We start from the raw sequence: 12,710 nt of genomic DNA on the forward strand, positions 1-12,710 counted from the left end.
TCAGTAGTCCGAACCTCTCACTCTCATCTCCAAGACTTCTCATGTGTTGCGCCATTTCTTTGAACAATTTAATTAATCAGGACAATTTAATTAATCCCCAATATCTACAGTTTTAAGAGTGCCCTAAAAAACGCATTTATTTAGACTGTCATATCACCCCACATCACTTATATAACTATCCCCGTTTCACCCATACAAAATTTTCTTATAAATGAGGACTCTCTCAGCATCTGTTCACACGCCTTCCATTACTTATTAGCACTCCGTGTCTGTGTACTTATACTGATAGTGGCTGGTGACTGGTTCATGCAGTGTCTTGAATCCCCCTATGTACCATATGCTATTTATGGCTGGACCGTACTACACAAACACCTTTTACCATTCTCCTTTCATGTCTCCCTATTTCCTCATAGATTGTAAACTTGTGAGCAGCATGGCCCAAGACAATACTGTCTGTACAAGTCCCCCTGTAAAATGTAAAGTACTGCGGAATATGTACATAGGTAAAATATATCTGCATAGGAGTGGGAGATAATTTTTTTAAAGGGGTTATCCAGGACTTTAGCATTGATGACCAATCCTTAAGATAGGTCATCAGTGTCTGATCAGTGGGGGGTCACCCGGCACACCTGACAATTAACTGTCTCTGGTGTGAGCAGCAGCTGGAACTGCTCAGCTGTGTAGCTGCACTGCTCAGTCAACGGAATAATGACCGTGGCCGGGTACTGCACATCCACCCCCTATTGATTTCAATTCCGGGTGGATGTGCAGTCTGACTGCGACCGTTATATAGTCGACGGAGCTGTGCTTCTGCAGCACCATAACAGGGCAGTTCCAGCCACTGCCGACAACGAGAACAGCTGATTGGTGGAGATCTCGGGTGTCGTACCCCCACCAATCAGACACTGATGACCTATTCTAAAATATGCCATCAATGTTAAAGTCCCGCGCATCCCTTTTAAAAGAATAACTTATCTTTAACTTTCAATTAAAGTATATACCGTAGTTATGTGCCAAGGATGTCTTTTTAAGATTAATCCTCCTGAAAAAGTGCTATAAAGATGCTACAAAGAATAAATACAATGCACAGTAGTGTCAGAGCATCTTTGCTGTGCAAATGTTCTTTCTTTTATCACTTCTTTTCACTGCTTCAGTCTTCGAAAACCATGGAAGTGGCTAAAAGAAGTAACCTGTTCATCTTCGGGCGACTTTCACTTGGAAACAGCCACCATTTATAATTTAAATTATCAAAGAAGTATCCACAAAAAAGACGGCGAAGAAGACGCTTCAAGAAAAAGACTGCCGGAGTTTGCCTGAAGCGTCTTTGTGTTGAAAAACTTAACCTACAAGTATTTTCATTTTTGAAAAGGGAAACAAAAAGTTGGATCTGTCAATAACCAGCATCAGAACTCTACATTCAGTTAGGGATTTCTGTTAGTCCAATTCACGGTCGTGTGCATGAGCCCTATCTGGGGTTTTGACGGATCACTCTCATACCCACGTTATTCTATGGGGCTTTGCACGTGTCTTATTTTTCCTCGAACTGGGTGGTCCAAGGAAATAAATCGCAACGTGTATGATTTGCTTCCATGAATTGGATCGTTTTCGCCTATTCAAGTGTATGGGTCGGTGACAAAAAAATCAGACTGCACTTTGATGATTTTCACCTCTGAGAAAATCAGATCCCACTCTGATCAACCTCTGATCAGAGTCTGATCAGTATAATTGAACTGTGTTTGTCAGATGGAGAGGAAACGGTGGTGTGACCCTCACCTGCTTACACATTGTGTTCTGTATCCCTGTCGGGGCATATGTATGAAATACCCCGCAAAACGGACTGTAATGGTGATGGCAGAGCGAATGTGAGCTCTGCCGGCACCAATACAGGCTATGGCCCCGTCGGCGCATGCGTCCAAACCTTGTTTTGGGGGATTTCGGACGCACTGTATGTCCCCACAGGGACAGAGAACGCAATGTGGAAGCACCGTTAGGGTTCACCTAGCCTCAGATCCTACAAACAGTGCCACCAGGATGAAGTTATGGGATGACCGGCGCTGTGCTGTAATACATCATGCGTTGCAAATCAGGAACATCGTTAATAAACACAACATGGGTTAAGCTGACATTAAGCGCTATAAGAAAATTCTCTATTGACCTTTAGAAAATCAAAACCTTTAGCTGAAAGTCTTGGAGGATCTGAGGAGGATGATTTTTCATTTTATTATGGACAAATATCGACCAAGGAAAGTATAATCCCCTTTAAGAAAGCTTGTACTTGTCAGCCAAGCATCATCAGCTGATAAGGATCTTAAAATAGACTCTGTACCAATATCTTTATACCGAGCCAACAGGTCATTATTTGGTCCAAACCACACATCATGCATGACGACTTAACAGGAGTGACTACAGAGAAAACGTAAAATATCATCTATGTGATACGTTGTATATCTCAAACTCCTTTTGTTTGTTTTTTTAATTTTTTTCATATTTTGTGTGATATTGAAAATATTTTTGATATCTGGAAACCATCAGTAAACTACTATTGATGGATCTGGTATTCATATTATGGTGTTTTGCTACTTTTAATGCTTTGAGTTTGTAGTGAAATATGTATAGGTATTGGTGTATGATTGGCCGTAATCAACATCTGCTCTAGGCTGCACGTCTCACAGGGGTCACAGTACTTGTTATCCTGAGAAGGCAGTCTCCTGTCTCCAGTCTCACTAGGGGGCTTTACTGAGAACTACAAAGTGGAAACATTTCAAACCTTCCAGCTCTTTTTGGTTGAGGAGGTAAAAGTGGCTGGGACCCTAGGAGGTAGCGACCATGCTATTTTAGAATTTTGGATAACTAGAGGCGGAAGACCTGTGAAGACTCAGACGTCAAGGTTAGATTTCAGAAAGGCAGATTTTAAGGGATTCAGAAAGAGAATTGGAGGGATCCAATGGCTGGATATCCTAAAAGACAAAAATGTCCAGGAGGGATGGGAAATCTTGAAAAATGAAATTCTCAAAGCACAGTTGTTAACAATTCTGAAAAGAGGGAAGAATAGGAAGCATTTAAGGAAACCAGGATGGATGAACACAGAACTTAAGCACATGCTAAAAAGGAAGAAAAAAATGTTTATAAAATGGAAAGAGGGAGGCATATCTAAAGAAGAATATAATGCTGTCTGCAGAACCTGCAGGGCACAAATCAGATTAGCTAAAGCTGAAAATGAATTGAGGCTTGCAAGAGATGTCAAAAGCAATAATAAAGGATTTTGGGGATATGTCAAAAGTAAAAGAAAAGTCAAAGATGATATAGGATTTTTACAGGATGAAAATGATGAAATGGTAAGACAGGATGTTGAGAAGGCTGAACTTTTAAATTCCTATTTTGCATCTGTTTTCTCTCACAAAGGAAATGTAACATCAACTGTTATTCACTGTCCTATTAAGGGAATAGAAGAATCCAGGATATCTATAAACAGAAAGATTGTGAGGAAACACTTAGCTAACCTAAATGAATTCAAGTCTCCAGGTCCAGATGAATTACACCCCAGAGTACTGAAGGAGATAGCAGAAGAAATTTTTGAACCCCTCTCCATAATCTTTGAAAATTCTTGGAGAACAGGAGAAGTGCCAGAAGACTGGAGAAGAGCAAATGTTGTTCCTATCTTCAAAAAGGGGAAGAAGGTGGACCCAGGCAACTATAGGCCGGTGAGTCTGACTTCTATACCAGGAAAGATCTTTGAACAAATTATTAAACAACATGTATGTCAATACCTGGATAAGAATGAAGTGATTAAACAGAGTCAGCATGGGTTTGTAACTAATAAGTCATGTCAGACTAACTTAATTTCCTTCTATGACTGTATCACTGATTGGGTGGATCAAGGAAATGCTGTAGATATAGTATATCTTGACTTCAGCAAAGCATTTGACAAAGTCTCTCATACAATGCTTATTGAAAAAATGACTAAGTATGGAATGGACAAGGCAACTGTTAGGTGGATTCATAACTGGCTTAGTGATCGGACCCAAAGAGTGGTCGTAAATGGCTGCACATCCAGTTGGAAGAATGTCTCAAGTGGGGTACCACAGGGCTCTGTCCTGGGCCCTGTATTGTTCAACATCTTTATCAACGATTTAGATGAAGGAATTGAGGGTAAACTGATTAAATTTGCTGATGACACAAAGCTAGGAGGGATAGCTAATACTAGAGAAGAGAGAGAGAGGATTCAAAAAGATATAAATAAACTGGAGAAGTGGGCAGCAACAAACAGAATGGTTTTTAACAGGGAAAAATGCAAAGTACTACATCTGGGCAATAAAAATGAAAAAAGCATATATAGAATGGGAGGAATAGGGCTAAGTGACAGCACATGTGAAAAAGACTTGGGTATACTAATAGATCACAGACTGAATATGAGTCAACAGTGTGATGCAGCAGCAAAAAAGGCAAATGCAATTCTAGGATGTATTAACAGAAGCATACAGTCTAGATCACGTGAAGTCATTATTTCCCTCTACTCCTCTTTGGTCAGACCTCATCTGGAATATTGTGTCCAGTTTTGGGCACCACATTTTAAAAAAGACATCAACAAACTGGAGCAAGTTCAGAAAAGAGCGACCAGAATGGTGACCGGTCTGCAAACCCTGTCTTATGAGGAAAGGTTGCAGGATTTGGGAATGTTTAGTTTGCAAAAGAGAAGACTGAGAGGAGACTTAATAGCTGTCTACAAATATCTAAAGGGCTGTCACATTGTAGAAGGATCAACTTTATTCTCATTTGCACAAGGAAAGACTAGAAGCAATGGGATGAAACTGAATGGGAGGAGACACAGATTAGATATTAGAAAAAACTTTTTGACAGTTAGAGTGATCAATGAGTGGAACAGGCTGCCACGAGAAGTGGTGAGTTCTCCTTCAATGGAAGTCTTCAAACAGAGGCTGGATAGACATCTGACTGGGATGATTTAGCGAATCCTGCTTTGAGCAGGGGGTTGGACCAGATGGCCCAGGAGGTCCCTTCCAACTCTACGATTCTATGATTCTATGAGATACCAATTACAGCCTGACACTATCTATCTACGAGAAAGGTTACACAAAGAGTTTCAGAGAAAAATAATATAGTCATTGGCAGAGTCGCCATGGTCCAGTCACAAACCAGCAATTAGAATATTAACATGAGAGGCTGGTCTAGCAATCTGATCTATCGGCTAAGTTTATAAAATAGGCCTACACACAAATAAAGATGTTTACATGTGGGGGGGCAGCATGGACAGCTGATGTGCTCCATTTCATATTTCCCCCTCCCTCAGGGACACAATACCAGACTGCAAAGTTCGATATAAGTTTTCTCCTTTTATTTTATCAGTTTTTTCATATTTGTATGTCACTTTTTATTTCCATTTTGATATCCTTTTATTGTAAGCACTGTACCTTTTATATTAAAGCTTAAACTTTAATAAGTCTGAACCTTGCATGCGCTAAATAATCCATAGCCTTAAGGTGTGTGTTCCTGGTGATTGGCAGACAGTAGTAGTAACATTTCTAGGACTCATCGCCCGTGTATTCGGTGAGTGGTGGCAGCATGTATGAAAAGGGGTGTGTGGTCTGTGTCGAGGTGTGATTTATGCTCCCATTGCAGCATAGGACAGAGGTTGGATGCTGGACTGAGTGAGCGGAGATAGATTAACCCTTGCAGGCGCAAACCCAAGCCACGTGCTGGCAAGTGGGTACGTGACAGAGTTGTTCATCTGTAAATGTGAAACAAGTCTCTAGATAGTCCAGAAACATAAAGATTAGAGTTGAGCGACTTTTGGTTTTTTAGGGTCGCGTTTCGTTTCGTGAAACCCGACTTTTCCAAAAGTCGGGTCGAGCAAGATCGTCCGATTATAGGGAAAAGTCGGGGTCGTCCCGAAACACGAAACCCAATGTAAGTCAATGGGGAATAAAAGTCGGCAGTGAGAGGAGGACAGGAAACACACCAACAGTGCCCATTTGAATGCCAAAAGCATCAATTCTTCTTACTTAAGCTTGTCAACCTTAATTAACTTCATAATACAAGTTACGCACTGAAAAATGGGGGTTATTTGGCTACAGACTGTGGGGGGGGGAGGGCTGGCTCCAGGTTTTCATGTGCCCTGGGCGAAAGAGCGCCCCTTTAACACATACCACAACTCATCATGCTCCGGTACGGCAGAGAAATAGCGGTATAGTACAATGAAAAATACCTCACTTTTTACATCTCATGACGAGGCCCATCTATTTCTCCATACAGAATCATTGGTCCCATATAATGTTTGAAACAGTATATGATGAGCTCCACATAATGCTACAGTATATGTTGGTCCCCATGGATGAAGCTCCACTGTCTTATGGGCCCAAATAATGCTCCAAACATAATGGGCCCCATTTCTAATGCTCTAGTGTATAATGGGCCCTGTAAATGCTGCTCCAGTGTCTGATGTCCACCTTTGGAATGTTCCAGTGTATGGTGGGCCCCATCTATCATTCTCCAGAGTATAGTGCTCCCCAAAAATTGCTGTCCCAACATTGAAAACAATCAAATAAGTCTCCTCGCTAGGGAATCCCTGTACTTGTCTGGACTCCTCGTCGTCCCCATCTTCCATCTCACTGCACAGTATTTCAACTTTGCAAGTGCTGTGATCCTGGGCAAGCAGGGGGGGCCCACTCGTTGGCGGCGGCACTGGCACAGGGCCCCTGATAGTACGGTGGTGTGTCTGATGGCGGGTGGGCCGAACCTGTACTTTCATCTGCAGCTTCCTCTTTGTCACCGTGCAAGATGGAACTGTATATGGGAAGGGTAACCTGAGTTTCATCAGGGTCAGATTCAGGTCGTGTAGCATGCGAGGGGAATGTAGTGGTCTGGGTCAATGTACCAGCAGATTCATCGAGCAGTGGCTGTGCATCAGTGCACTCCATGTCAGATTCATCTTGGCCTGGGTAATTCACCATTTCACTTGATAATCCAGGCATGGTATGTGAAAACAGCTCCATGGAGTAATCAATAGTATGGCCTGCGTCATCCTTCAATCTTGGTTGGGGTGAAGGACACAAGGAAAGGTGTGGTTCATGAACATGAGCCTCCAATGACGACTCAATGCTTTTACTTTTTACAACTGAAGAAGAGGAGGCGATAGAGCTGGAGGCTGAGTCAGCAATGTAAGACAAAACTTTTTCCTGATGCTCTGGCTTTAAAAGCGGTTTGCCAACTCCTAGAAAACTAAGCGTTCGAGGCCTTATGTAGCCAGACGATGACGCAGGGTCAGCACCTCCTGCATTCGGTCCTATTTTGCTCTTGCCACTACCATCAGATCCACCACCAACACCATCATTACCAGCTGCCAACCCACGCCCAATTCCACGGCCTCTTCCACCAGCCTTCCTCATTTTTGGTAGAAATGTAGACAAAATCCAACAAACTATATAGTAATGTAAAACAAGGTACAAGGTGTCTATAGGACAGGGGAGATTTTGAATTTCTGCAGACACTTGTGGACACTGGACACTTTTGGATTGTGTGAGGCCCACTGATATCTGAGCGCTATGTGACAGGCTCGATGGCACAGCTGTGACCAAAGTGACTAGAGGATAAGGGAGATTTTCAATCTCTGCACACACTTTTGGACACTGGACACTTTTGGATTGTGTGAGGCCCAATGAATATCTGAGCTCTATGTGACAGGCTCGATGGCACAGCTGTGACCAAAGTGACTAGAGGATAAGGGAGATTTTGAATCTCTGCACACACTTTTGGACACTGGATGGACACTTTTGGATTGTGTGAGGCCCACTGATATCTGAGCGCTATGTGACAGGCTCGATGGCACAGCTGTGACCAAAGTGACTAGAGGAAAGGGAGATTTTGAATCTCTGCACACACTTTTGGACACTGGACACTTTTGGATTGTGTGAGGCCCACTGATATCTGAGTGCTATGTGACAGGCTCGATGGCACAGCTGTGACCAAAGTGACTAGAGGATAAGGGAGATTTTGAATCTCTGCACACACTTTTGGACACTGGACACTTTTGGATTGTGTGAGGCCCAATGAATATCTGAGCGCTATGTGACAGGCTCGATGGCACAGCTGTGACCAAAGTGACTAGAGGATAAGGGAGATTTTGAATCTCTGCACACACTTTTGGACACTGGATGGACACTTTTGGATTGTGTGAGGCCCACTGATATCTGAGCGCTATGTGACAGGCTCGATGGCACAGCTGTGACCAAAGTGACTAGAGGATAAGGGAGATTTTGAATCTCTGCACACACTTTTGGACACTGGACACTTTTGGATTGTGTGAGGCCCACTGATATCTGAGCGCTATGTGACAGGCTCGATGGCACAGCTGTGACCAAAGTGACTAGAGGATAAGGGAGATTTTGAATCTCTGCACACACTTTTGGACACTGGACACTTTTGGATTGTGTGAGGCCCACTGATATCTGAGCGCTATGTGACAGGCTCGATGGCACAGCTGTGACCAAAGTGACTAGAGGATAAGGGAGATTTTGAATCTCTGCACACACTTTTGGACACTGGACACTTTTGGATTGTGTGAGGCCCACTGATATCTGAGCGCTATGTGACAGGCTCGATGGCACAGCTGTGACCAAAGTGACTAGAGGATAAGGGAGATTTTCAATCTCTGCACACACTTTTGGACACTGGACACTTTTGGATTGTGTGAGGCCCACTGATATCTGAGCGCTATGTGACAGGCTCGATGGCACAGCTGTGACCAAAGTGACTAGAGGATAAGGGAGATTTTGAATCTCTGCACACACTTTTGGACACTGGACACTTTTGGATTGTGTGAGGCCCACTGATATCTGAGCGCTATGTGACAGGCTCGATGGCACAGCTGTGACCAAAGTGACTAGAGGATAAGGGAGATTTTGAATCTCTGCACACACTTTTGGACACTGGACACTTTTGGATTGTGTGAGGCCCACTGATATCTGAGCGCTATGTGACAGGCTCGATGGCACAGCTTTGACCAAAGTGACTAGAGGATAAGGGAGATTTTGAATCTCTGCACATACTTTTGGACACTGGATGGACACTTTTGGATTGTGTGAGGCCCACTGATATCTGAGAGCTATGTGACAGGCTCGATGGCACAGCTGTGACCAAAGTGACTAGAGGATAAGGGAGATTTTGAATCTCTGCACACACTTTTGGACACTGGACACTTTTGGATTGTGTGAGGCCCACTGATATCTGAGCGCTATGTGACAGGCTCGATGGCACAGCTGTGACCAAAGTGACTAGAGGATAAGGGAGATTTTGAATCTCTGCACACACTTTTGGACACTGGACACTTTTGGATTGTGTGAGGCCCACTGATATCTGAGCGCTATGTGACAGGCTCGATGGCACAGCTGTGACCAAAGTGACTAGAGGATAAGGGAGATTTTGAATCTCTGCACACACTTTTGGACACTGGACACTTTTGGATTGTGTGAGGCCCACTGATATCTGAGCGCTATGTGACAGGCTCGATGGCACAGCTGTGACCAAAGTGACTAGAGGATAAGGGAGATTTTCAATCTCTGCACACACTTTTGGACACTGGACACTTTTGGATTGTGTGAGGCCCACTGATATCTGAGCGCTATGTGACAGGCTCGATGGCACAGCTGTGACCAAAGTGACTAGAGGATAAGGGAGATTTTGAATCTCTGCACACACTTTTGGACACTGGACACTTTTGGATTGTGTGAGGCCCACTGATATCTGAGCGCTATGTGACAGGCTCGATGGCACAGCTGTGACCAAAGTGACTAGAGGATAAGGGAGATTTTCAATCTCTGCACACACTTTTGGACACTGGACACTTTTGGATTGTGTGAGGCCCACTGATATCTGAGCGCTATGTGACAGGCTCGATGGCACAGCTGTGACCAAAGTGACTAGAGGATAAGGGAGATTTTGAATCTCTGCACACACTTTTGGACACTGGACACTTTTGGATTGTGTGAGGCCCACTGATATCTGAGCGCTATGTGACAGGCTCGATGGCACAGCTGTGACCAAAGTGACTAGAGGATAAGGGAGATTTTGAATCTCTGCGCACACTTTTGGAAACTGGACACTTTTGGATTGTGTGAGGCCCACTGATATCTGAGCGCTATGTGACAGGCTCGATGGCACAGCTGTGACCAAAGTGACTAGAGGATAAGGGAGATTTTGAATCTCTGCACACACGTTTGGACACTGGACACTTTTGGATTGTGTGAGGCCCACTGATATCTGAGTGCTATGTGACAGGCTCGATGGCACAGCTGTGACCAAAGTGACTAGAGGATAAGGGAGATTTTGAATCTCTGCACACACTTTTGGACACTGGACACTTTTGGATTGTGTGAGGCCCACTGATATCTGAGCGCTATGTGACAGGCTCGATGGCACAGCTGTGACCAAAGTGACTAGAGGATAAGGGAGATTTTGAATCTCTGCACACACTTTTGGACACTGGACACTTTTGGATTGTGTGAGGCCCACTGATATCTGAGCGCTATGTGACAGGCTCGATGCCACAGCTGTGACCAAAGTGACTAGAGGATAAGGGAGATTTTGAATCTCTGCACACACTTTTGGACACTGGACACTTTTGGATTGTGTGAGGCCCACTGATATCTGAGCGCTATGTGACAGGCTCGATGGCACAGCTGTGACCAAAGTGACTAGAGGATAAGGGAGATTTTGAATCTCTGCACACTCTTTTGGACACTGGACACTTTTGGATTGTGTGAGGCCCACTGATATCTGAGCGCTATGTGACAGGCTCGATGGCACAGCTGTGACCAAAGTGACTAGAGGATAAGGGAGATTTTGAATCTCTGCACACACTTTTGGACACTGGACACTTTTGGATTGTGTGAGGCCCAATGAATATCTGAGCGCTATGTGACAGGCTCGATGGCACAGCTGTGACAAAAGTGACTAGAGGATAAGGGAGATTGGATTGCTTTTAAAAAAGCAGTTTGCGGAGCAGTGGGTAAACAGCAATGCAGGAATGTCAGGAAGCCTTAGAAGGCAGCCCAACAACCAACACCACTGATACACCACTATATAGCCTCCCCTTGCACTGCACACACAGTGACTGGTGTGTTGTGCAGGCCAAATTGCTAGCAGCAGAAGCAGTTTTTTTTTCTTCTCAGCAGGACAAAAAAAAAAATTGGGATTGCTTTTAAAAAAGCAGTTTGCGGAGCAGTGGGTAAACAGCAATGCAGGAATGTCAGGAAGCCTTAGAAGGCAGCCCAACAACCAACACCACTGATACACCACTATATAGCCTCCCCTTGCACTGCACACACAGTGACTGGTGTGTTGTGCAGGCCAAATCGCTAGCAGCAGAAGCAGTTTTTTTGTCTTCTTCCCTGCCTAACGCTCTCCCTACAGAATCAGCAGCAACCTCTCCCTATACTAAGATCGGCAGAAGTAAGATGGCGGTCGGCGTGCACGCCCTTTTATACCCCCTGTGACACCCACCAAAGCAAGCCAATCACTTGCATGCCCTTCTGAAAGATGGTGGTGACCCGTGCCTATGTCATCACGTTGCCCACAGTGTCTGTGGATCCTGATTGGCTGAAAAAGAGCGCAAAACAAACTTTTGAAACGCGACTTTGGCGCGTAAGTCGCCGACCTCGTGGCCGACCTCATCCTAGGGTCGGGTTTCGTTTCATGAAACCCGACTTTGCCAAAAGTCGGCAACTTTTGAATTTTTTCGACCCATTTCGCTCAACTCTAATAAAGATATATTTCCTTGTTTGCTTGTATTCTGTGCAACGCTAAAAATATTATTTTTGCTACCTGGAAACCGCTAGTAAGCTACTGTTAATGGAGCTGATTTTTTTATGTCAGTATACTCATTATCTACGTGGGCTTTGGGGTATAAAGGGGTTTTCAACCAATAGAAGAGATTGAATATTGTTAGGAGAAGCCATCAATTGCTGATCTGTGGGGTCTGGTTGCCAGGACCCCAACGGTCCTCAAAATAAAAGCTCCTTCACAATTTTTTTTCTGTATAGCAGAACTCCATTCACATGATCCAGTGATTAGATCACTACCACCAGTAATAATAAAACCACTATTACACTGAAAATATTTTTACCACCTGGAAACAATCAGCAAACCACTGTTGATGGATCTTTGAGTTTTATCATGCCATTCTGATAATTTCAAAACTTTGGATTGTCAATCTGCAAATGGCCTAGATATGGTAGAATATACAGTAAAACACATAATATTTATAACATATATTCAAAAGCCTTCATTTTTTTTTGCTACCTGGAAACCATCAGTAAGCTACTGTTAATGAATCTATAATTATAGTGCTTTAAAGAAACCACTATCTTGTAATCCGAACGCTGCTAACTTATTCTTCTTCTTTTTCTGCTTCTTCTTATTATTCAGTTGAATTTCCACAATTAATGCGGCCTGAACCATTACACGCACAGACTCCGTTGAGGTGTCGTTTCGAAGCCAGCGTCCACGAGTGGTGTGCTAAGTAATTTTCGTGTCGATCCGATTTGTAGTTTTTGTGCAATTTGCGTTTGAAAAAACATTTACCTCAATGCTTTTCAATGGGAAAATGTTGCCACAGAGAAAACATGGCCTGAGGCGATTCAAATGGCAGTTAAGCTCATTGATATGTGCAGGCACACCCAGTTACTATGCCAACGCCTACG

At 43.7% G+C, this 12,710-nt stretch overlaps 1 protein-coding gene across 1 annotated transcript in view; it reads right to left on the minus strand.

Annotated features, from left to right (window-relative positions):
- The window catches only part of CLRN3 (clarin 3), a 45,221-nt gene that overhangs the window by 1,351 nt on the left and 31,160 nt on the right, over nucleotides 1-12,710 (minus strand). The window lies entirely within an intron of this gene.

Source organism: Dendrobates tinctorius, unplaced genomic scaffold (genome assembly GCF_039654945.1).
Source record: "Dendrobates tinctorius isolate UK_male_01 unplaced genomic scaffold, ASM3965494v1 ptg000147l, whole genome shotgun sequence".
Classification (NCBI taxonomy): Eukaryota; Metazoa; Chordata; class Amphibia; order Anura; family Dendrobatidae; genus Dendrobates; species Dendrobates tinctorius.